The sequence below is a fragment of the Mustela putorius genome, unplaced genomic scaffold (genome assembly GCF_011764305.1).
Source record: "Mustela putorius furo isolate JIRA1106 unplaced genomic scaffold, ASM1176430v1.1 tig00003853_pilon_pilon_pilon, whole genome shotgun sequence".
NCBI classification, from domain to species: Eukaryota; Metazoa; Chordata; class Mammalia; order Carnivora; family Mustelidae; genus Mustela; species Mustela putorius.
In genome coordinates, this window is record NW_025422005.1 from 33,878,987 (window position 1) to 33,898,900 (window position 19,914).

Sequence of the window (19,914 nt, forward strand, 5' to 3'; positions counted from 1 at the left end):
GCCTTCCCTTTCCCTGGGCTTGGGGGGGTGGTTCTAGAACTCTTTTGTCTCTGAACCACAGATATTATCTGGGTCATCCCCCGTTCCCAATAGCCAGAGGCTCTTAGCCTACAGAAACAGCCCATCCATTTCAAGATACTCAGTTTAACTAGCGAGTTTTAACTAAGAAAAGGCAAAATCTGCCTTTCTGTAACTTCCACCAGTGGGCCTGATTTTGCCTGCCAGAGCCACAGAGCAGATCTGATCCCCTCTGTCAGATGGTCAGAGATTCCAGGCTGGTGATCAAGCGCCCTCAGTCCCCTCTGGCCAGGCAGCCCTGCTCTCATGAGGTACCGAAGGCCCCTGGCTGTCATGGTCATCCTCCTCTCTCAGGCAGGTCCACTTCATGGCTGTTTCCTTGGGAGACACCCGGAGTGGAGCTCGGGCTCGCTCAGAGGCAGCCCCACAGACAGAGAGGATAGCAGGGGAAGCATCTCCTTCTCAATGCTCCTTCTTGTCGTGACCAAGCCCCAGCAGACGCTGCGTTAGTAGCAAGCCGTTGCCATGGTCCCGTCCCTGTCCCGCTCAGCACGCGCACGATGGAATTTATGGGACCAAACCCGGCCCTGCCGTGTAGCTTTTTGGGTCCTCCTTAGACCTCCAGCATAAGCTCTTTCTTTTCCTTTCTTCATCTTCCATAGATTTGGTGATTAAGCCATTCTCTCCCCTTTCCAAACATACATAAAAACAGTGACCAAGGTAAACCTACAAGAGAATCAACCGTGGACCTGCAGGCCTGAGCAGAGCTGTTGACCAGCTACAGGCTCTTTCCTGAGCCATCCTGCCACCTCGCCCACTTTGCTGTCCATCTCTTAAACCTTGCTGAGCCCACCTGAGAGGACGTGGGCCCCATGCTCTTCTGGGACCTTGTCACAGCCCACATGGGGTGTCTGAGAGTGTACAAGACTCATCCTGAAAGGAGCCCTGCAGAGTCCCAGGAGCCACACCGACTTTGAAACCAGAAATCCCAGGTTTCAGACCTGGCTCAGCACCTTCTCACTGTGGACAGATCACTTAAACTTTTAGAACCTCAATTTCCTCATTTGTAAATGGGAGGAAATGCCTACCCTGCTTCCTTCCAGTGGCTTTGGTGAGGATAAAAGGATTATATTATAGTGCAGAACAATAGGTAAGAGTAAAGTGATGATTATCGTTTCATACACACATATCGAAGACCTACAAATATGGAAGCACAGAGCGGGACCCTCCTAGGAACCACAGGAGCCCTGCTGAATTTTGATCCAGCAGGAGGTTTGGGTGTGCCACCAGCCTGTGCCAGGAACAAGGGAGCCAGAGCTGGGATCAGGGGAGGTCAGTACTCATGGACCCGAGACAAGGCAGAGGAAGGGTTTCCTAGGAAGGTCTGAAATTAGGTTGAGAACGGTCCGCCTTCTTTTATTCTGGCCCAGTGTCAGAACACATGTTTGAAGAATAAGAATAAGGGGGCAAGGCAGGAACGCGGCCTCGTGGCTGGAACTAGAGACAGAGAAGTCCTTGATGAGACTTGTGTCTCTGGGGTGGAGGACCTGGGGGGAGCCACACATCAGGCTGAAGATTGTGAGGCAGGCCCTGTGGTCAGTGTGTGTGGACTCTTCCAGAGAATGTGCTTTGTGAGGAAGGGAACAGGTGCATGCAGCTGGGGAGGTGTGGCCACGAGGGTAAAGAAGGTGTCGAAAGTTCCCAGGACCACCCCCGCCATGCTGTGTGGGGGGACAGCAGTGGTCGGTGGGGGACAGAACACCCTGGGCAAAGTCCAGCAGGTTGTACATTATAACATGGAGGGGTCCTGAGCAACTGCAGTGGAGAATTCTGGAGAGGGGCTGGGGAGACAGTGAGGCAGTGTCACTGCACGAACCTGCGAGACTAAGACATTAGCCCAGGGGCGAGGGCTGTCGGAGCAGGAGCAGCGTCAATGTGTGCTCAGTGTGTGTGCGAGAGGCTCGGGTACTCAATAGCCCCTGGGCCTTTGATACAAAGATCTGGTTGCACAGGGGATTCTGAACGCCTCACTCCCAACATCCCGGAGCCTGAGGTAAAGCAAGGTGGCTCACATCCAACCAGAGAAATCAGTGTCCGGGAACCAGACTGCACCTTGGGGCTGAAGGCATCCCAGGAGGGCTGTTGGTGGTTGTTGGTAAGGCAGCTACTGCCATCACTCCTGCTTCTGACCTGGCACTCCCCGAGGGAGAGGGAGGGCATGGCTGATACCACAACTGGGAGGGGAGAGAGGAGAGGGAGGAAGGGGAAGAAACCTGACAGTTATTGAGCAACATGGTGTGCCAGGAATTTTTCATGCTTTATCTCATCTCATCTTCACGGTAATCCTTGAGGTGGAGGTGCTCACCCCGCTTTACATTCATTCATTCAGCAAATATTTACAGCGTGCCTGCTAGGCGTCAGGTGCTGCTCTGGGTGCTAGAGACACGGCAGGGAGCAAAGTCAAGAGGCAAACATCCGTGCCTTCCTGGAGCTCACATTCTAGTGGAAGCAGGCCAGACCCCAAGACGTAGAAGTGAAATGTATAGGGTATGAGACAAGGCCGGGGGCAGGGAGGGGTGCAATGCCAGAGAGAAATAAAGCAGGAATGGGGACCAGAAAGTTAGGAAGGGGCTGTCACTTTATTTTAATTTTTTTTATCATGGTCAGTTAGCCAACATACAGTACGTCATTAGTTCAATGATTCATTGTTGCGTGTAACACCCAGTGCTCATCACCACACATGCCCTCCTTAATACCCATCATCCAACTACCCCATCCTCCCACCCCCTCCCCTCTGAAACCCTCAGTTTGTTTCCAGAGTCTCTCATGGCTTGCCTCCCTCTCTGATTTCCACCCCCTTTAGTTTTCTCTCCCTTCCCCTATGGTCCTCCATGCTATTCCTTATGTTCCACATATGAGTGAAACCATATATTTGTCTCTCTCTGCTTGACTTACTTCACTCAGCGTAACACCCTCCAGTTCCATCCATGTCGATGCAAATGGTGGGTATTCCTCCCTTCTGATGGCTGAGTGATATTCCACTGTGTATATGGACCACATCTTCTCAACCTTTCAAGGGTATCTCAGCTCCTTCCACAGTTTGGCTATTGTGGACATTGCTGCTATGAACATTGGGGTGCATGTGCCCCTTCTTTTCTCTGTACCTTTGGGATAAATACCTAGGAGGGCAATTACTAGGTCGTAGGGTAGCTCTATTTTTAACTTTTTGAGGAATCTCCATACTGTTTTCCAGAGTGGCTGTACCAACTTGGATCTCTACCAACAGTGTAAGAGGGTTCCCCTTTCTCCACATCCTCACCAACATTTATTATTTCCTGCCTTGTTAATTTTGGTCATTCTAACTGGTGTAAGGTGGTGTCTCGTTGTAGGGTTTTTTTTTTTTTGTTTTGTTATTTATTTATTTGAAGACTTTATTTATTTATTTGTCAGAGAGAGAAAGAGAGCAAGCACATGCAGACAGAGTGGCAGGAAGAGACAGAGAGAGAAACAGGCTCCCTGTTGAGCAAGAAGCCTGATGTGGGACTCAATCCCAGGACGCTGGGATCATGACCTGAGCTGAAGGCAGCCAACTAACTGAGCCACCCAGGCATCCCTCATTGTGGTTTTGATTTGAATTTCCCTGATGGCTAGTGATGTTGAACATTTTTTCATGTGTCTGTTAGCCATTTGTATGTCTTCTTTGGAGAAGTGTCTGTTCATGTCTTCTGCCCATTTTTTGACTTGTTTTCTGGGTGTTGAGTTTGAGGAGTTCTTTATAGATCTTGGATTCCAGCCCTTTATCTGTACTGTCACTTGCAAATATTTTCTCCCATTCTGTGGGTTAACTCAGTTTTGTTGACTGTTCCCTTTGCTGTGCAGAAGCTTTTGATCTTGATTAAGTCCCAATAGTTCATTTTCGCTTTTGTTACTTGCCTTTTGGAGACGTGTCTTGAAATAAGTTGCTGTGGCCTATGTCAGAGAGGTTACTGCCTGTGTTCTCCTCTAGGTTTTTGATGGATTCCTATCTCACATTGAGGTTTTTCACCCATTTTGAGTTCATCTTTGTGTGGTGTAAGACAGTAGTTCATTTCATTCTTCAGCTTGTGGCTGTCCAATTTTCCCAATACCATTTGTTGAAGAGACTATCTTTTTTCCACGGGGTATTCTTTCCTGATTTGCCGAAGATTAGTTTACCATAGAGTTGTGGGTCCATTTTGGGAGTCTCTGCTCTTTTCCATTGATCTCTCTGTGTGTTTTTGTGCCAATACCATGCTGTCTTGGTGATCACAGTTTTGTAATATAGCATGAAGTCAGGCAACGTGACGGCCCCCAGCTTTGTTTTTCTTTTTCAACATTCCCTTGGCTATTCAGGGTCTTTTCTGGTTCCATAAAAATTTTAGGATTGTTTATTCCAGCTCTTTGAAAAATGCTGTTGGTGGGGGCGCCTGGGTGGCTCAGTCATTAAGCGTCTGCCTTCAGCTCAGGTCATGATCTCAGAGTCCTAGAATCAAGCCCCACATTGGGCTTCCTGCTCAGCGGGAAGCCTGCTTCTCCCTCTCCAGCTCCCCCTGCTTGTGTTCCCTCTCTCACTGTCTCTCTTTGTTAAATAAACAAATAAAATCTTAAAAAAAGAAAAGAAAAATGCCAGTGGTATTTTAATAGGGATGGCAATTGGAAGTGTAGATTGCTCTGGGAAGCATAGACATTTTAACAATATTTATTCTTCCAATCCATGAGCATGGAATGTTTTTCTATCTCTTTGTGTCTTCCTTAGTTTCTTTCATAAGTATTCTGTTTCTAGAATATAGGTCCCTTACCTCTTTGGTTAGGTCTATTCCTAGGTATCTTAAGGTTTGGGGTGCTGTTGTGAATGGAATCGATCCCTTCATTTCTCTTTCAGCAGTTACACTGTTAGTGAAAAGCATCTGATTGCCGTGCACTTTAGATAAGGTGATTGGGAAAGCCCTCCCTGGGCAGAAGGTAAAACCCTGAGGGAAGTCAGGGAGGGGCCCTGCTGCTACCCGAGGGAAGAGCCTTGCAGGGCAAGGAAGCAGCCAGTGCGAAAGCTCTGAGGTGGGAATCCCAGAGCAGGAGAGGGGCCTCTGTTGCTGGACTGTGGCCAGGCAGGGAGTCCAACTAGGAGACTGTCGTAATAATCTACTGGAGAGATGGTGATAACACGGACCATGGTGGACAGTGGTTCAGACATTGTCGCATTCGAGATGAATTCTGAAGGTAGAGGTTACCGGTTTGCCAACAGCTCAGGTGTGGCTGCGAGAGAGAGAAAGAGAGAGAGGCATATCACTTGGGCAACGAGAAGAATGAAGAGGAAGCCCTTTACCAAGCTGAAGAAAGGACTACCAGAGGAGCAGGTTTTAGGGGGAGTATCGGGACCTCGAGTTTAAACATGCAGAGTTTGAGAGCACTCTTAGACATCCAGATGGAGGTGTCAAGGAGGCAGGGGAATATAGAAGCCTGGCATTCAGGGGAGAGGTCCAGGCTATGGAAGCAGGAGAGACTGCCAAAGAAGTGAGGGTAGGTGGAGAAGAAAAGCAAAGACTGAGCCCAGGGCAGCTAACATTTAGTGCTGTGAGGAACGAGGAAGAAACGACAAAGGACAAAGAAACAGAAGCATGCCCAGTGGGATAGGAAAATAGGACATTCTGGAAACCAAATTAAGAAAGTGTTTTAAGAGGAACAATTAATTGTGTGTAATATGTTGCTTGTAGGTAGGGTGCTCCTATAAGTTGTTGTCTAAACTAGGAAACTTTTTTTTTTTTAAGAGAGGGAGAGGAGGGGGCACCTGGGTGGCTCAGAGGGTTAAAGCCTCTGCCTTCAGCTCAGGTCATGATCCCAAGGTCCTGGGATTGAGCCCTGAGTCGGGCTCTCTGCTCAGGGAGGAGCACGTTTCCTCCTCTCTCTCTCTCTGCCGCCTCTCTGCCTACTTGTGATCTCTGTCTGTCAAATAAATAAATAAAATCTTTAAAAAAGAGAGGGAGAGGTGGAGGAACAGAGGGAGAGGGAGGGAGAGAATTCCAAGCAGGCTCCGTGCCCAGTGCGGAGCCCAACTTGGGGCTTGTTCTCACAACCCTGAGATCATGACCTGAGCCGGAATCAAGAGTCAGACACTTAACCAGCTGAGCCATCCAGGTGCACCCAAATGAGGATACTTAGTAATCACTCCAGGATAAGACACACAATCTAGGATCATCCCAGGAAAATCAGAATGTTGTGTGGTCACTCTACTGGTGGGTCAGTGGAATTTACCATTGGATTTAGCAACATGAAAATAATTGGTGACCTCGAATGATGAATTTAGGGGTGATTAGAATGAATTCAGGAGAAATGCGGGGAGAGAGCTCAGGGATGGCAAATACAGGTCACGTTTTCAAGGTGTGTTTCTGTAGAGAGAAGGGAGTGCACGGTAGCCGAACCCAGGTGATAGTTACATAGGTGATCATTGTACTGGTCTCTCAACTTTTCTGTATGTTGGACTCTTTTCCTAATACCAAGTTGGAAAAAAACAAGAATGTTAAGGCTTTAAAAGAGAGAAGGGGCGGGAGAGCTCACTGTGGGAAGATTTTATCTGTATGCTGACGGGAATAATCCAGAAATGAGATGATGTGGGAGTGGAGACTCCCCAGAGCAGTGTCCTGTAGTCCATGGGAGGGGATAAGGTCTAGGGAACACAAGTTGGCCCAGTGAGAAGTATGGACTCTTGAAATAGGAAAGAAAGTAGAGACAGTGGACACAAATGCAGGCGAGTGGGGGTACGGAGCTCGTGGAGACCCTGTTTTGTCCCCGCTGTTTTCAAGCCACGGTCAGCAAGGCCATCTGTGGTCAGTAAGGAAGAGGGAGGAGGGAAGATTGTGACTAGTCATTTAGGGGCATGGGAGCATGGCTGAGCTCGTACCATTTCAGGTGAGACAAACCAGTGTGCGTCTTTCTCTGGCCCACGTCCCTCACACCTGTTCAAAAACGGGCCTCGACTAGGTAGGAAGTGGGATTTAACCACCATTGTATTTAAGCTGAATGAGAGAGGATCGAAGAAGCCAAGGGATTAAGGAAGTGATTGTTACGATCGATGCAGAATTTCAGATGGGTGAGAATTGCAGTACGAACAGAAGGAGGTGAAAGACAGTAAAAAAGAGGATTGGACTCATGGCCTGAAGATCTCGTGGGTTGAAGGGTTGGCGTTTAGCCCCAAGAGCAGGTGGGTTATGGATACTTTGATAGGTGGAGACCAGAGAACCAATTTGAGATTGGGACGAGAGAAGGCTTCAGTTGTTACCAATGACCCAGTCTGGGGTGTAATTTAGGAGTAAGTAAGTCAGGGAGGGTAGGGAATGAGATCACTGTGGGAGGAGGGGAGGTCCATCCAGGCCTGCCTTGGAGCTTACTGGCTTCTAATTTAGAAGGAAGCTCATCTGTCCTGTTTCTTACTTGGGGAGGAAGGAATATGCTACAGGTGTTGAGACTGATGATAACTGCTTTAGGGTTTCTCTTCTGCACTTTATTTTGGACTGAGACTGAAGTTGAGGGGACAGGAGCTTGCTAAAAAGGAAGGTGGTGGTAGATTTCAGCAAATGTGGGGACTGGTCTGTGGCCACAGTCAAGGCTGGCCAAGATCAGAAAGGCAGCAGAGGTCATAAGGGGAGGAGGGCCAGCTGAACATCAGAACTGAAGGTCTTGGAGGACGCCTGGGTGGCTCCGTTAAGTGGTTAAGCCTTCAAGTCAGGTCATGATCCCATGTAGGACTGAGTCCTACATCAGGCCCCATGCTTAGTGGGGAGCCTGCTTCTCCCTCTGCCTGCCACCCCCGCCCCCAGCTTGTGCTCTCTCTCTGACAGATAAATAAAAATCTTTAAAAAAAAAAAAAGAAGAACTGAGGGTCTTGGCTGGCAGGTGTAAGAGAGTAAGTCACAGAGGCCCTTGTAAATTGCCAATTGTTAGGATTAGGGCTTTGAGCCCAAGTCAGTGATATCAATGAGAGGAAGGTTCTGAAGATCTTCCAAGGAAGGGCAGGATGGGCTGGGGCCTGCTTGTCTCCAGTACCATTCATTCTAGCAGGCATTAGCAGTGCCATGTGTTGGGAAGGTACCTAGAATGACTAGAGCAGGTCCCTGGTCCTCCTTCCTGGGGGTTGGCTGGACGGCCAGCCATGCAGAGCTGAGTGCAGCAGGATGTACGCAAGCCCAAGGTGGATGAGTGTGAAAGAGGAAACTGAATGCTACAGCTCGGTGGTTCGTGGCTGTGAGAGATCCCTGCCCCATGTGCAGGGCGCAATCTGCTGCGTGGTCTTCTAAGATTAGGGATGTGGTGGTAAGTATAGGACGTGGTGATAAGAAAGTCTGTCTCTCAGGGCACCCCTCTGCTTGTTGTTCAGATGGAGGATCTCTTGGGTTTGCGGGGGCCAGGACATCAGTGTAGAGGCAAAGAATGGCACAAGGCGTGGGAGTAGCAGCATCTGTGTTTTACGTGCGCCGGAATTCTTGTTGTAGGACTGTCTTCCCTGTGCATCTGGTTAGGAGGATGGTGACATTCAGGGTTCCCATCGACGGCTAGCCTACCCATTTGGCAATAGGTCCAATGTTGGGAGAGAGAAAATTCTGTCTATGCAGCCTTTACCCAAAGTCTCTGAAGTCAAGAGCAATGCTGGATCCCTTGGACTAAAAACGATAGCTAGAGTACTTTTCTCTAGGAGCAGCATGCCCAGCTGGGCCCCAACGGGACCTGCAGAGGAAATTCCAAGAGCAGTGCACATGGATGCCTTGCCCCACCTGGGGCAGTGAAGGGCTGTGGGGGTGCAGAGGCTCAGGCTTCTGCGGCCAGCAGAGCTGGCACGACCTCCAGCCTCCCCACAGAGAGAAGCAACAGAGGGCCACACTCAGGCCCTTAGTCTGGGACTTGGGTGCTCCTCACTGAAAAGAAGGAAGGAGGCATAGGTTGAGGGAAAGACCATGGATTCCTTTTTAAAATTATGCCAAACCCAGGTGCCAGCAAGAGATCTTGGCCAAGACGCTCCAGGTGCACTTGGATAATAAGTCTTGAGCACAGGGTAGAGGTGTGAACTTGAGACAAAGATCTGATGGCCACCGGTTGGGCGTGAGCATCTGGGCATTTGGAACTCGAACCCTCTTAAAACCGTCTTTTCTTTCCAGTTTTCCCTGAGCCTGAAAGCAGTTGTGGGACGCAGAGCGGATCACGGTCGGCAGCAACTGTCCCTGCGTCCCTCCCCTGGGCTGTTTCCCCCAGCACCCTCCTCCAAGGGCAGAAGGTCTCATCTGACAAGACAGCTTCTGCTCACTCACCATCCTTTAGCATTCCTAAGCAGAGGGGGGGGAAATGGCTGTGGCCTTCTTGTGAGAATTTCACTTCTCTGTGGGGCTCAGAAACAGCCTGCCTGTATGAGTTTCCTGTAGTCGCTATAGCAAATGATTCTCTCAAAGTTCTGGAAGCCTGAAGACAGACCAAAGTCCTCATCCCTGGCCCAGATCAGAGTGTCACGGGTGAGGTGCTCTGGGAGATTTGTGCCGTGCCTCTTCCAGCTTCTGGTGGCTGCTGGCGTTGCCTGGCTTGTGGCCACATCACTCCAGTCTCTGTTCCCCGAAGTCACATTGCCTCTTCTTCTGTATGTGGTGAAATCTCTCTCCACCTCTCCTCTGAGGACACTTGTGAGCGCCTCAGAGCCCACTTGGATAATCTAGGATAATCTCCTCCTCTCAACGTTCTACCTTCATGAGGTTGCTATTCTAGCAGGGAAGCCCAGACACTAAATGACTAATAAGTAGACTACTTAGTAAATCAGAAGTATCAGGTAGATACTGTGGAGAAAGAAAGGGCTTGACAGCGTGGTAGATCGAAGTGTTAAATAGGATGGTCAGAGGTCACCTTGGGGAAGAGGCGAAATTTGAACAAAGACTAGAGGGAGGTGAGGGAGTAAGCCAGATGAATCTCGAGAGGAAGAACATTCTGGGCAGAGGAAACAGCTTGAGTAAAGGCCCTAAGGCAGCAGGGAATTCAATTTGACTGTGATGCAGTGAGCAGGGGGATTGTAGCAGGAGAGGAAGTGGGGGAGGGGGAGTGTCCAGGATCATGGATGACCTCATAGACCATTGCAAGGACTTCACCCTCTACCGTGACTGAGATAGGAAGATACTACCCATGTGGGGAGCTGGATCTGTGGTAGGAGAATGAACACTGCCTCAGCTTTACCACGGAGGACGGAGGAGGTGGTGGGGCAGACGCAGGTGCCTTTGTCAGTTTGGTGGGAGGCAGACCTCTGACCTCACTTTGCACGTGCTTGTTTAGCACCCACCGTGCCAGGCACACTCCTCGATGCTGGGGGATGTGGTAGTGAACAAAACAGGTGGATCCCTAATCCCGTAGATCTTGTACTCTCCGTATTATCATAAACTGGTACACACGAGAGAGAATAAGCAACTAACAAGGTAATTTTATACAGTGCTATGAAAGAAAGAAGAAAATCAAGCTGAATGATAGTGGCAGGAGGTGGACCCCCCCCTTAAGGCAGAGGAATCAAAGGATACCTCTCTGAGGAGGTGGCCTATGAGCGGATCTGAATGAAAATGAAGATCTGGAGTGTTCTAGAAAATTCCAGACACAGAAAAGTGTCTGGTGTCCAAGAGCTTGGACAGAGGCCAGTGCAATGTAGGAAGGCGAGTAGGGAAAAGGCCTAAAATCTCATGAGACGTAGGTGAGGGTTTGGCCTTGCTACCTGTGGTTTGGTTTTATCCAGAAAGCTCTGGGAAGGTCTAAAGCAGAGGAATGGTGTGATATTGTTGCTAACTGAGCTGTATTGTTCTGGCCTTTCTAGAGAACAGATTGAGGGCAGGAGTGGAAGCTGGTCACCGACCATTGCCGTAGTCAAGAGGTGATGATTTAGCCCTGGGTGGAAGCAGTGGAGAGGGAGATGACTGGATAGATTTCTAGGATGTTCAGAGATTTGCTATCTACTGGATGAGAGGCAGCCCAGAGAAAGAGATGAGTCAAGAATGACTCTGAGGGAGACCGTCCAGTTAGCAAGATGGAGGTTTGTAAAATCGGCGTTCCCCTTTGTAGAGTATGCTGACCCTGGGTAAGTGGCGCTAGAATGGAAAACAGGGGGGCTGTTGGGTTTTTCTTGGTTACTTGCATTGGCCTGGCCTGGCCTTCCTCACCATCGAAGCCAAAACTGCCCCAGCTCCATCTCCAGCTCCATGGTCCTAGGCATCATCAGTGCTCTCCTCACTTCTCTGAGTTCCATTATGTTCCTGTTCTGCCACCGAACCTGAGACAGCAATGCCTGTGATTGAGTTCATCCGGCCACTTCTCTGCCTCTGCACCGCTGAGCTGCTGGTAGAGAACACAACACAACACACACACTGGCCTCACGGGTCTCCCGTGGTCTCCCGCCTCTGCTGAGTGCTCAGCACTGCTCAGCACTCCGTGTCCCTGGCGGACCTGTCACGGTAACTGTTCCACACCTTCACCATTCGTCAGTCACCATTCTCCACCTCACGCCCACAGCCCCCCAAATCCCTAGGCCCAGGTATTTCCCAGAGAAGAGATTCTGTCCTGTGAGCATTCCCTCGAGCCATCGTCATATCCCTCCCACCCAATCTCCTGGGAGAAGGTATCCTGCCTCTGTGTCCCTCCGCTCCTACTCTGCATCCTGTCCCCTTCCCTCCTGGGGCCTCATTCCCCTGTCCCCCTGCCCCATCTCTTGTCCCCACTTCTGCTTGAACCTTCCAGCCCAAATACAGACACGCTCTCTCTCCTGAGCACTTGGGTACTTCTCTCCCTCCTCGACCCCCTGCAGTCTGGCTCCATCCTCTCTCCATCTCTGACTTCTCTGACCTCTGCTTCTCAAAGAGGCCAGTGCCTTTCCTGTGTTCCCGAAGGCAGTGTGATCCGAGAAAACATTGGCGCGGGTAGTGCCAATCTATGGGTTGTTGTGAGGGTGTAGTGTGGTCAGGTGCACAGAGCACGTGGGGCAGTGCCTAGAACGCAGGAGGGGCTCTACCTGTAAACTGCCGTCATTACTGCAGTGATGATCCTGGCCTTTGTCAGATATTTCACGCTGTCTCTGTCTGCACTTGGCTGCTTTACCCATTATCCACAAAGGTAGGAACTCTGAGCTGTTTTCATGTTCCCAGTGAGTGACTAGCGTAGGGGCTGGGATAAGCTGGGGCTTATCACATGTTGGCAAGAGGGATGATGGGCACCAAGGACACGTGGGACCATGCCCTTGAACTCTGGCTTAGGTGGCCCCTGCAGCCAGGCTGGCCATCACCCATGCTCTCACAGGGGGAGGAGTGCTTGCCTTTCAGCAGCTTCTCAGCTCACAACTCTCCCCTTCGTCTCCCCATGCTCCCTTCCCCTCAGGAGGAAGTCTGGGCCTCTCCCCTCCCTCCTTCATCCACACCAGGCACAGGCTGTCAGCACAGTCAGTGGGAGCCCTGTCAGCAGGAGCCCGGACACTGCTCCCCTCGAGGGCCCCTGGCTCAGCCTTTCCTCTCCTCCTTCAGCATAGGTCTCCCTGCCTGTCATACGTGTCATGCGTGTGGCTCCAGGCTGTCTGTGGCCTCAATCCCTAAGCAGGCTGGGGGGCAGTAGCTGGCAGAATTTCAGGCTCGGGAAGGGTTTGCTGTGAAACAGCAGAGACCTCGCTGGAAGCCTGACCCTCTGGAACAGAGAGATCCAAGCGTCCATGAGGATCCCCGAGAAGGCAGCCCCCAGAGCTCCACAGCGGAGCAGAAATCTGGCATGGACTGGCCCAGCAGGATCTACACTGTGGGGTCTGCCCCCTGAGCTGTTCTTGTGCTTCTGGACGGCAGGCATTTGCCGAGCACCTGCCGTGTGCTCAGCCATGTGCTCGGCCATGTGCTCCGGGTACCCCACAGTCTGGCGGGGAACCAGGCGATGACACTAGCATGCAGTGAGTGCCAGAGGACAGAGCACACAGAGAACCATGGAGACCAAAAGGGCCTCCATCAGCCCTCTGTGGCTCAGGGAAGACTCTCGCTTTTAGAACGTAGAGATGCTGGAGTCCAGTTGAAGAGGAGCCTGTGAATGAGAAAGGGAAGAGAATTGCAGGCAAAGGGAGTAGCGGGTATAAAGTCAGGGAGGCATTTAAGAGTCTGGCAGGTGGTAGAAACCCTGAATAGTTGGGAATGGCTGGCGCTTTGGGAAAGGGAGAAGAAGAGAGGGCCTGTCTAAGGCAGGTAGACGGGAGTCAGGTCACAGGGACTAAACAGTTTAAAGTGTTTCTCCTAGTTAGCTGCTGCTGGTAGAAACCAGTATCAAACTAATTCAAGCACGGAGAAAATGTCCTGGTTTATGTAACCTAAGTGGAGGAGCTGGACTCTCTGAATATAGGACCTCACCTGAATATAGGACCCAAGCAGTGTCTCTCTCCCAGTGTTTTGGTTCTGTGTCCATCTCGGTTTGCCTGTTCTATGAACTCTTTCCTCCATGTAGCCACGGAGATGGCTCCAGCAGCTTGAGGCCCAGGATCAGCCAATTTTTTCTTAAAGTCCAGTTCGTAGATATTTTGGTTTTGCAGGCCATAAACTATTGCCACAACTGCTTAACTCTGCTGTTAGAGTATGGAAGCAGCTGTAGACATTAGGTAACTGAATGAGCATGGCTGTGGTTTAATAAAACTTTATTTAGAGAAACAGGCAGCTAGTCTATGGGCTGCAGTTTGTACAAGCCCTGTTCGCTGTTGTTGTTGTTTTTTTTAAAGCATTTTGAAGATTTTATCTATTTATATGAGAGCATGTGTGCGCACATACCCCTGCGAGAGAGAGAGAGCACTTACGTGAGTAGGGGGAGGGCGAGAAGGGGAAGCCGATTCCCCACTGAGCAGGAGCCCAATGTGGGACTCGATCCCAGGACCCCAGGATCACAGCCTAAGCCAAAGGCAGCCCCTTAACTGACTGAGCCACCCAGGCTCCTCTGTGCACGCCCTCTTTTTGCTTTACATGGTCATGACAACTGACTATCTCAGAAAGAAAGAAAGACTCCTTTATCCCCCAGTGTCCACATATTTGACCTCAGAGAAGAATTCATGCCACTTGGATCAGGTGCCCTTTGTTGAGCTCATTACTGTGGTAGGTTGTCTTTCAAGGCTCAGCTCATTTTGTTGTCATCTCCTTCACAAAGATTCTCCTGGTCCCCTAAATTGGTCTAAGATCTTTGTGCCCCTCCCGATTACAGACCACACAATGTGCACATGTATTTTACGATCATCTGTTTACCTGTGTCCGCTATGTCCTCCCGAAGGGAAGGACCAGGGCTAATTTTCCTTGAGGTCCCCCGCCAGCCCGTGGCACAAGGAGCTGGCAGCAAGGAGGCAAGTAGCTATTGGACGGGGCTGCTTTCTTCACTCTGCCTCGTCCCACGTGGGATACGGAGGTGGGAGCTTCATGCTGATACTTGGAACAGGGCTCGCTGGCTGCTACCTGCTGTTTGTCTCCTCTCCCTCTGCACCCCTTCTCGCTGGGCGTATGTCGACCTGCCCTACAGATTTATCGTCCTTTGTGCTCCTGCTCTGCTGCTTTCTCAGGGGACCCGCTCAGGTGGTCAGCAAGGGAAATATGCAAGCACGCGTCAGTTTGACAAGGCATTTGGGAAATGCTCGTCTCGCCTTGAGGGATGTATACCACTTATGGGGAGGCTGCTGCGCAACAAGAACCCCAACAAAACCAGGAAAATTCTGGAAAACCCGTGTCCCTCTGCTTTGTCCAGCTCACCACTTCCCAGAACAAGGTTGAGGATGATGGGTCTTTGGGGTTTTGCTTTCACCCTGCTGGATGACAGTCTCACTTGTGGGGGGCCAAGGCCTGTGGCTGAACTTAACAGACTGATGTATTATGATCCCTGGTCCTCAGGACTCATTACTGGGCTCTGCCTTCCCTTTGTCCCCCAGGTGCTTGAGCTATTCACACTTATTATTGGGTTTCCGTAGTGTAGTGGTTATCACGTTCGCCTGACACACTTATTATTGGGGTGAGTAGCTAGAAGGCTAACCAGGCCCAGGTGGAGAGCTGAAGGGATGTTTCGCCCTGCTCCAGCAAACCCACATCTGGAGGCACTTTTTCTATTGGGTTGGTGGGAACCAGAAGGAAGACCGTACCCTGGGTCTGGTGGCCACAGATAACCACTCCCCACCCCTGATAAGACCTTGTCCCCTCTCCTGCTGGTCCCAGGATACAGGCTGAAGTGCTGGGCCCTCAGTAGTGGTTTAGGTTGCTGGGGACACTCTCCTTCTACACAGCACCTCATTCACACCACTGGGCAGGAAATGAGCTGAAAGATATCTTCAGAGGGTCCTGGGTTGCCCTTCCTAGTTGGTCAGAGTCTGGACAGGGCAACCTGTGGGCCCTCGGGTCACAGCCTTGCTGTGAGAGGTAGAGGGGTCACACACGCCCTCACCACGTGCCCTCCTGAGGTTTAGGATCTCAGGAGAAAAGAGGGACAGGTTCCAGTGCAACTTCCCTCTCCTCCTTCTCACGCACTCACACACCCTACTGAAACCCGATCCTAGAGCTGCCTCGCGTGCTGGAGCCTTGGGCTGGCAGGCTGGGGCCCGTCTGCGAGCCCGCCCCACCCTCCCCTACTGCCCCCGAGGCCAGAGCATGCAGGTCAGGCGTCCCACACCCCCGGCCAGTCTGACCAGTCATTTCGCACCTCGAAGGCCACCTCCGCCCCAGGCGGGGCCCCCAGACTGGCATACTGCTCCCCGGACAGAAGCCCCTGGTTCTCTTCCAGGTGTAGCATGAGGCTCTGCCCAGGCCACCTGCAGAATTAACACGAACACATACCCACAGACATCACCGCTACCATCACCCCACCCCATTTCCTGTTGTTTATGGCCCCCTGGCTCTGCTTCCAAAGCCTCTGCGGGCCCTGAGCCACTTCACGGGGGCTAAGCGAAGTACAGCAGAAAGAAACACTAAAGGAAGAGGACGAGCCTACCTGGGGGCATCGGGGAAGGCGGTGCAGAGGAAACAGCGTTTGAACTGAAAGAGTAAGAAGGGATTTTCCCAGGGGCGCCTGGGTGGCTCAGTGGGTTAAGCCGCTGCCTTCGGCTCAGGTCATGATCTCAGGGTCCTGGGATCGAGTCCCGCATCGGGCTCTCTGCTCAGCAGAGAGCCTGCTTCCCTCTCTCTCTCTCTCTGCCTGCCTCTCCGACTACTTGTGATTTCTCTCTGTCAAATAAATAAATAAAATCTTTAAAAAAAAAAAAAAAAAAAAAGAAGGGATTTTCCCAGCAGAGAGAGTCAGAAGCGGATCGGGGGTTAGAGTGTGAGCCTTTGGTGGGGAGCTACATTTCAGGCAACGACACTGCCCATGTAAGCACGTGCTGGCCGGCATGTTCAGGGAGCTACAAATAGGGCATCGTCGGTGGAATGTAACATGAGTCTCCAAAGAGTGAGTCCCAATGACATTAGACTGAGGGACATTAGACAGCGTATCCGTTGCTATTTCTAGAGGTTTCGCCACAAAGGGATAGAGAGTGAGATGGGTAACTGAAGGGGTACATGACCGGGAAAAATTGTTGAGTGGGTTTGTGTGTTTGTTTTCACATAAGAGAGACCCGAGCTTGATCTATGCTTGGGGGGAAACAAACAGTAAAAGGAACCGTAGCATGCTGGAGAGATCCGCTTGGGTGGGCCTGCGCGGTGTGTGGTGGGGAGGGCTGAGGAAGTGAGAACCAGAATGAGTTCCTCTCTGAACATCCTGGTTTGGACCGTGAAGTGTGAGAAGAGGTAATCTGCTTAGAGAAAGTTGGAAAGGATAGAGCGTTTAGAAGCTTGGAGAAGGTTTGAAATAGCTACTCAGCGAAGTTGAGGGTCCACCTAAAGTTCAAACCCATGAATTTATAGTGGCATCAGTTCATGTGTGTGTGTGTGTGTGTGTGTACGTGTGTGTGTGTGAGAGAGAGAGAGAGAGAGTATGTGTGTTCTAGCAGCACTTAAGTATAAAGAATACAAAAGTTGTAGGATTAGATTAATCTCTGAGTAGGTTTTGCCCAGTGGGTGGGACAGAAAGGCGGTGAAACTAGGGGTACGGGGTCCTGGGTCCTGGCAGGAAAGAAGTAAGAAATGGGTAGGAGTCTAGCCAGAAAAGAGATGTAACCTGGGAATGACAAGAACTTTTCTAACTAAGACTCAGAATCCAGAAATAATAAGGTTAAAAGATTGGTAAGTTTGACTACGTTTTTAAAAAAAATCTATTGCCAAAAATGAGGGGGGAAAAGAAAACAAGAAAACACCGTATGCCAAGTAAATACTAAATAAATAAACTAGGAGAAATACTTGTAATTGTTTCTCGGAAGGTTTATATATTTAATATATGCAGAGCTTCAAAAAAAGAGAAGATGGTTAACTAGCACTATGGTGGTGATCAAAACGCATTATAGAAGCACATCTGACCAACCACGCCCGACGTCTTAAACAGCAGCGTAACTTAGATGTCAGCTATACGTTCAAAAAGCTGGGAGAAAAGAAGAAAGAGACCTATAACCTGTAGAAAAATGGGCAGAAGTTAGGAACAAAGGTAACAGAAAAAAGAAGTGCAAGTGACCCTTTTAGGTATATACCAATGTGCAGTTTCACTTACAATAAAAGAAGTACAAATAATAACAACACAGATCCTGTCTCTCTCCCATCAGACTGGCAGAACTGAAATGTTTTACAGCATGTTCTCAAACATCACTGGTGGGTCCTGTGATGGTGCAATCCCCATGGAGGGCCATTTGCAATGGAGGAAAATCACTCATATGCCTTTTTCCTTTGACCCAATCCATCCACTTCAAGGAATCCATTCCAAAGATATATTGCCAAAGAGAAAAGACATATACATAAAGTTGTTCATTGTAACTGCCTTGGTAGAGGCTACTTTACAAAAGACCGCAACATCCCAGGGGGACTGAGTAATACTGTCAAGTGTATAATTCTGTATACTGCTGTGGAGTGATCACTGCAATATATTGTAGGTGGCAAACAAAACAAAACTCAGTAGGCAAAACCGTATATTTAAATATGCTATCTTTCTGTTGAATAAAGAAGGGACTAGCAATACACACTCTGCACACACACATAAGTATTATGTATTTGCCCACATCAAAAAAAATAACAAAGGAAGGATAAAATAAAAATGAATTCATTATAGGAATGATACTAATCTGAATAAAATAAAAATAAAATGAATTTAATAATAAAAAAGAAATACTATACGGGAATAGAAGCAACAGGAGTCAGACACAGAGAGAACTGTTCGACTAGATGCCTCTAGATATATCTTGTTTTGTGAGTTTAGTTTTGGCATTGTGTAAAGTTTTATATCATCATAAAACAAAATTAAATTACGATGAAGTATAAGCAACCCTTAAAAAGCAAAAGCAAAATGAAACAAATGAACTACATATCATTGATTAATTAAAGTCAGTAGAATTTTTTCAAGTGGCAGAAGCAAATTCATTTGTCTGTACTTCTCTAGGAGCATATAACCGAAGGCAGAAACAACTATAAAGAAACTTTAAATTGTTTTTAGCAATGATAGTGTTAGTAATGTTATAATGAAACTATTATATTTACTACACGTACCTATATGTGTGTACAGTGTTAAGATAAAGCAAACAAGCAATTGTGTTAATACCACTATAAACAGGAATGTCTACTGAATTGAAAAGAGATACAAATATAAAATAAAGGAAGCTTACATAGATGATATTTATATATGTGAATTATATCTCAGTGAAGCTGTAACACAAGAGAAAGAAAGTAGAAATCTTGTCATCCTGAATTCGGATTGGGGATGCTAGTATAAATGCATGATGTATTTTTTCTTTAAAAAATTATCTCCTGCTTTGTCTTCCTGGAAATGCATGGGAAAACGGCTAACCGTAGCAACGTGAGCACCCTAGCCGTCGAGATAGTGGTCTCTGAATACCATTTCCAAGGAAAAGGAACCAGGACTCCTTGGGAGATGACGAACTCCAGGTAGAAGCAGGAAATGTACAAGATGAACCTGGGACATCTTTACGTACTAGACAGCGGGGGGGGGGGGGGTCTAAGATTCCTGGGCTGTGTCAGAAGGATTCAGGAGCCAAGATGAAAAGGCCAAAGGGAGAAGAAGAGAGAGGAGGAAACCTATGGATTTAAAAGAGACTAGAGACCAGCCCAATTGAATGTGTGGACCATGCTTTCATTCTGACCCAAATAACTATTAAAATAAGCAACAAGAGCAAACATTCATGAGATAATAGGAGAAATCTGAAACTATTTATTGCTCTTAAGAAGTTATAGTTAGTGTTTCATATTGATAATGGCTTTGAGAGGAGTTGTTTAGGTGTGGTTATGGTTTTTAAGGTGGCCTTAACCTTTTAGAAATTAATGCTGAAGTATTTTATGGATAAAATGGCATGATTTCTGTGAGTTTCCAAAATAATATAGAAAGAGAGTGGAAGGCATCTAAGAGAAACAAAATTGACCGCGGACGGTTGTTGCTGAGATCTGGGTAACAAGTCCATGAAGGTCCACTGTTTTGTTTTTCAACTTTTTTTTTTTTAAGATTTTATTTATTTATTTGGCAGAGAGAGATCACAGGCAGGCAGAGAGGCAGGCAGAGAGAGAGGATGAAGCAGGCTCCCCGCTGAGCAGAGAGCCTGATGGAGGGCTCAATCCTAAGACCCTGAGATCATAACCTGAGCCGAAGGCAGAGGCTTTAACCCACTGAGCCACCCAGGTGCCCCTTGTTTGTCAACTTTTATGCATATTTGAAATCTCCCATAATAAAGAGTTTTAAAAATATATGCACAGGAAAAAAGAGCACCCTTTGCACAAAGGCACACCCAGCTAGCAGAAAGAAATGTTTGAGGAGGTT

General features: G+C 48.9%; 1 protein-coding gene across 14 annotated transcripts in view; it reads left to right on the forward strand.

The window, feature by feature from the left end:
- ST3GAL3 (ST3 beta-galactoside alpha-2,3-sialyltransferase 3) overlaps positions 1-19,914 on the forward strand; it is a 192,841-nt gene that overhangs the window by 142,823 nt on the left and 30,104 nt on the right. The window lies entirely within an intron of this gene.